We start from the raw sequence: 6,000 nt of genomic DNA on the forward strand, positions 1-6,000 counted from the left end.
GATCACAGATGGAGCTCTTGCACCACTCATTTGGGCAAAGTGTAGCAATTGGCAGTGGTGGGATTCGAACCCACGCCTCCTGAGAGACTGGAGCCTTAATCCAGCGCCTTGGACCGCTCGGCCACACTACCAGGTATCTTGTGTTCCATCCTTAGCCAGCCAAAGCAGGGTGAGTCGAGACCTAGCACCAGTGCAATAGGTCGCAGAACAATGCAAACCCCGCCCTGCATGCAACAAAAGATGCATTAAATGCTATCAGTTAGTTTGGAGTTATATGCAAGAGAAAGATAATGAGAGAACTAATGGCTGTGACATTCATCCATCCATGGGTGCTGTGACAGGGCCTGAGAGAGCAAGCAGCTTCTGATGGACGAGGAGGGTCCTTACATTAAAGTGGATGGCCAGTCAAGTTTACACCTCACGGTGTCACACAGGAATGTTCACAGAAGTAGCAGAGGATGGTTTCGATCCATCGACCTCTGGGTTATGGGCCCAGCACGCTTCCGCTGCGCCACTCTGCTCTCATGTACCCTTATCATCACCCGACTTGTACATTCTTCCTGAGTTGAAATGTTATATTGTGCACCTTGTAATTGACTTCCGACAAAACACTGGCATCATATTGGAGGAACCCTGCATTGAGACATCCCCTGCTGCCTTGCCTCCATCCATCTACAGTGACTCCATTAAAGTGGAGTAAAGTTCAGCCTACGTATCAGTGGTGACACACAGGAAGGCTTAGAGAAGTAGCAGAGGATGGTTTCGATCCATCGACCTCTGGGTTATGGGCCCAGCACGCTTCCGCTGCGCCACTCTGCTCTCATGTACCCTTATCATCACCCGACTTGTACATTCTTCCTGAGTTGAAATGTTATATTGTGCACCTTGTAATTGACTTCCGACAAAACACTGGCATCATATTGGAGGAACCCCGCATTGGGACATCCCCTGCTGCCTTGCCTCCATCCATCTACAGTGACTCCATTAAAGTGGAGTAAAGTTCAGTCTACGTATCAGTGGTGACACACAGGAAGGCTTAGAGAAGTAGCAGAGGATGGTTTCGATCCATCGACCTCTGGGTTATGGGCCCAGCACGCTTCCGCTGCGCCACTCTGCTCTCATGCACGCTCATCATCACCTGACTTTAGTGCACTTGAGGTCACACTCTGACAGAGCCAAAGGGACCACATCACTGCAAAGAGCAAAGGTGCAATCCTGAGGTTTCCAAAAAGCAAACGCTCCTCACCTCAGCTGCACCTTGAGAGCCTGTCCATGAATACCACAACCAGAATCGGGGACAAAGAGAGTGCCAAGCAAACTCGCTCTACTGGCTACTAACATGGTACTGGCAGTGGTGGGATTCGAACCCACGCCTCCTTAGAGACTGGAGCTTAAATCCAGCGCCTTTGACCACTCGGCCACACTACCTGTGGAAACAAGAGAAGGCGCATTTACGCAACTCAAGGCGGCAGCCCCCACCTCTGCCAATTGACGCTGTCTCACATTTGGGTTAATGCATGTGTCCAAACTATGTGCTTTACCTGGGTAGCCTACTTGCAGTTTAGCTGTAGTAGTAGTATTTATCAACGCTTGAAGATTAGTAGGCACACCCCATGTGAGAAGTACCATGGAATTAGAGAAAACATAATGTGCATGTTGATCCAATAGCATCATCTGTTCAGTCTGATGATCACAGATGGAGCTCTTGCACCACTCATGTGGGCAAACTGTAGCAACTGGCAGTGGTGGGATTCGAACCCACGCCTCCTGAGAGACTGGAGCCTTAATCCAGCGCCTTGGACCGCTCGGCCACACTACCAGGTATCTTGTGTTCCATCCTTAGCCAGCCAAAGCAGGGTGAGTCGAGACCTAGCACCAGTGCAATAGGTCGCAGAACAATGCAAACCCCGTCCTGCATGCAACAAAAGATGCATTAAATGCCATCAGTTAGTTTGGAGTTATATGCAAGAGAAAGATAATGAGAGAACCAATGGCTGTGACATTCATCCATCCATGGGTGCTGTGACAGGGCCTGAGAGAGCAAGCAGCTTCTAATGGACGAGGAGGGTCTCTACATTAAAGTGGATGGCCAGTCAAGTTTACACCTCACAGTGTCACACAGGAATGTTCACAGAAGTAGCAGAGGATGGTTTCAATCCATCGACCTCTGGGTTATGGGCCTAGCACGCTTCCGCTGCGCCACTCTGCTCTCATGTACCCTTATCATCACCCGACTTGTACATTCTTCCTGAGTTGAAATGTTATATTGTGCACCTTGTAATTGACTTCCGACAAAACACTGGCATCATATTGGAGGAACCCCGCATTGAGACATCCCCTGCTGCCTTGCCTCCATCCATCTACAGTGACTCCATTAAAGTGGAGTAAAGTTCAGTCTACGTATCAGTGGTGACACACAGGAAGGCTTAGAGAAGTAGCAGAGGATGGTTTCGATCCATCGACCTCTGGGTTATGGGCCCAGCACGCTTCCGCTGCGCCACTCTGCTCTCATGTACCCTTATCATCACCCGACTTGTACATTCTTCCTGAGTTGAAATGTTATATTGTGCACCTTGTAATTGACTTCCGACAAAACACTGGCATCATATTGGAGGAACCCCGCATTGGGACATCCCCTGCTGCCTTCCCTCCATCCATCTACAGTGACTCCATTAAAGTGGAGTAAAGTTCAGTCTACGTATCAGTGGTGACACACAGAAAGGCTTAGAGAAGTAGCAGAGGATGGTTTCGATCCATCGACCTCTGGGTTATGGGCCCAGCACGCTTCCGCTGCGCCACTCTGCTCTCATGCACGCTCATCATCACCTGACTTTAGTGCACTTGAGGTCACACTCTGACAGAGCCAAAGGGACCACATCACTGCAAAGAGCAAAGGTGCAATCCTGAGGTTTCCAAAAAGCAAACGCTCCTCACCTCAGCTGCACCTTGAGAGCCTGTCCATGTATACCACAACCAGAATCGGGGACAAACTGCCAAGCAAACTCGCTCTACTGGCTACTAACATGGTACTGGCAGTGGTGGGATTTGAACCCACGCCTCCTTAGAGACTGGAGCCTAAATCCAACGCCTTTGACCACTCGGCCACACTACCTGTGGAAACAAGAGAAGGCGCATTTACGCAAGTCAAGGCGGCAGCCCCCACCTCTGCCAATTGACGCTGTCTCACATTTGGGTTAATGCATGTGTCCAAACTATGTGCTTACCTGGGTAGCCTACTTGCAGTTTAGCTGTAGTAGTAGTATTTATCAACGCTTGAAGATTAGTAGGCACTCCCCATGTGAGAAGTACCATGGAATTAGAGAAAACATAATGTGCATGTTGATCCACTAGCATCATCTGTTCAGTCTGATGATCACAGATGGAGCTCTTGCACCACTCATTTGGGCAAAGTGTAGCAATTGGCAGTGGTGGGATTCGAACCCACGCCTCCTGAGAGACTGGAGCCTTAATCCAGCGCCTTGGACCGCTCGGCCACACTACCAGGTATCTTGTGTTCCATCCTTAGCCAGCCAAAGCAGGGTGAGTCGAGACCTAGCACCAGTGCAATAGGTCGCAGAACAATGCAAACCCCGCCCTGCATGCAACAAAAGATGCATTAAATGCTATCAGTTAGTTTGGAGTTATATGCAAGAGAAAGATAATGAGAGAACCAATGGCTGTGACATTCATCCATCCATGGGTGCTGTGACAGGGCCTGAGAGAGCAAGCAGCTTCTGATGGACGAGGAGGGTCCTTACATTAAAGTGGATGGCCAGTCAAGTTTACACCTCACGGTGTCACACAGGAATGTTCACAGAAGTAGCAGAGAATGGTTTCGATCCATCGACCTCTGGGTTATGGGCCCAGCACGCTTCCGCTGCGCCACTCTGCTCTCATGTACCCTTATCATCACCCGACTTGTACATTCTTCCTGAGTTGAAATGTTATATTGTGCACCTTGTAATTGACTTCCGACAAAACACTGGCATCATATTGGAGGAACCCCGCATTGGGACATCCCCTGCTGCCTTCCCTCCATCCATCTACAGTGACTCCATTAAAGTGGAGTAAAGTTCAGTCTACGTATCAGTCCTGACACACAGAAAGGCTTAGAGAAGTAGCAGAGGATGGTTTCGATCCATCGACCTCTGGGTTATGGGCCCAGCACGCTTCCGCTGCGCCACTCTGCTCTCATGCACGCTCATCATCACCTGACTTTAGTGCACTTGAGGTCACACTCTGACAGAGCCAAAGGGACCACATCACTGCAAAGAGCAAAGGTGCAATCCTGAGGTTTCCAAAAAGCAAACGCTCCTCACCTCAGCTGCACCTTGAGAGCCTGTCCATGTATACCACAACCAGAATCGGGGACAAACTGCCAAGCAAACTCGCTCTACTGGCTACTAACATGGTACTGGCAGTGGTGAGATTTGAACCCACGCCTCCTTAGAGACTGGAGCCTAAAACCAGCGCCTTTGACCACTCGGCCACACTACCTGTGGAAACAAGAGATGGCGCATTTACGCAACTCAAGGCGGCAGCCCCCACCTCTGCCAATTGACGCTGTCTCACATTTGGGTTAATGCATGTGTCCAAACTATGTGCTTACCTGGGTAGCCTACTTGCAGTTTAGCTGTAGTAGTAGTATTTATCAACGCTTGAAGATTTGTAGGCACACCCCATGTGAGAAGTACCATGGAATTAGAGAAAACATAATGTGCATGTTGATCCACTAGCATCATCTGTTCAGTCTGATGATCACAGATGGAGCTCTTGCACCACTCATGTGGGCAAAGTGTAGCAATTGGCAGTGGTGGGATTCGAACCCACGCCTCCTGAGAGACTGGAGCCTTAATCCAGCGCCTTGGACCGCTCGGCCACACTACCAGGTATCTTGTGTTCCATCCTTAGCCAGCCAAAGCAGGGTGAGTCGAGACCTAGCACCAGTGCAATAGGTCGCAGAACAATGCAAACCCCGCCCTGCATGCAACAAAAGATGCATTAAATGCTATCAGTTAGATTGGAGTTATATGCAAGAGAAAGATAATGAGAGAACCAATGGCTGTGACATTCATCCATCCATGGGTGCTGTGACAGGGCCTGAGAGAGCAAGCAGCTTCTGATGGACGAGGAGGGTCTTTACATTAAAGTGGATGGCCAGTCAAGTTTACACCTCACGGTGTCACACAGGAATGTTCACAGAAGTAGCAGGGGATGGTTTCGATCCATCGACCTCTGGGTTATGGGCCCAGCACGCTTCCGCTGCGCCACTCTGCTCTCATGTACCCTTATCATCACCCGACTTGTACATTCTTCCTGAGTTGAAATGTTATATTGTGCACCTTGTAATTGACTTCCGACAAAACACTGGCATCATATTGGAGGAACCCCGCATTGGGACATCCCCTGCTGCCTTCCCTCCATCCATCTACAGTGACTCCATTAAAGTGGAGTAAAGTTCAGTCTACGTATCAGTGGTGACACACAGAAAGGCTTAGAGAAGTAGCAGAGGATGGTTTCGATCCATCGACCTCTGGGTTATGGGCCCAGCACGCTTCCGCTGCGCCACTCTGCTCTCATGCACGCTCATCATCACCTGACTTTAGTGCACTTGAGATCACACTCTGACAGAGCCAAAGGGACCACATCACTGCAAAGAGCAAAGGTGCAATCCTGAGGTTTCCAAAAAGCAAACGCTCCTCACCTCAGCTGCACCTTGAGAGCCTGTCCATGAATACCACAACCAGAATCGGGGACAAAGAGAGTGCCAAGCAAACTCGCTCTACTGGCTACTAACATGGTACTGGCAGTGGTGGGATTTGAACCCACGCCTCCTTAGAGACTGGAGCCTAAATCCAGCGCCTTTGACCACTCGGCCACACTACCTGTGGAAACAAGAGAAGGCGCATTTACGCAAGTCAAGGCGGCAGCCCCCACCTCTGCCAATTGACGCTGTCTCACATTTGGGTTAATGCATGTGTCCAAACTATGTGCTTACCT

Source organism: Trachurus trachurus (assembly GCF_905171665.1).
Source record: "Trachurus trachurus genome assembly, chromosome: 9".
NCBI classification, from domain to species: domain Eukaryota; kingdom Metazoa; phylum Chordata; class Actinopteri; order Carangiformes; family Carangidae; genus Trachurus; species Trachurus trachurus.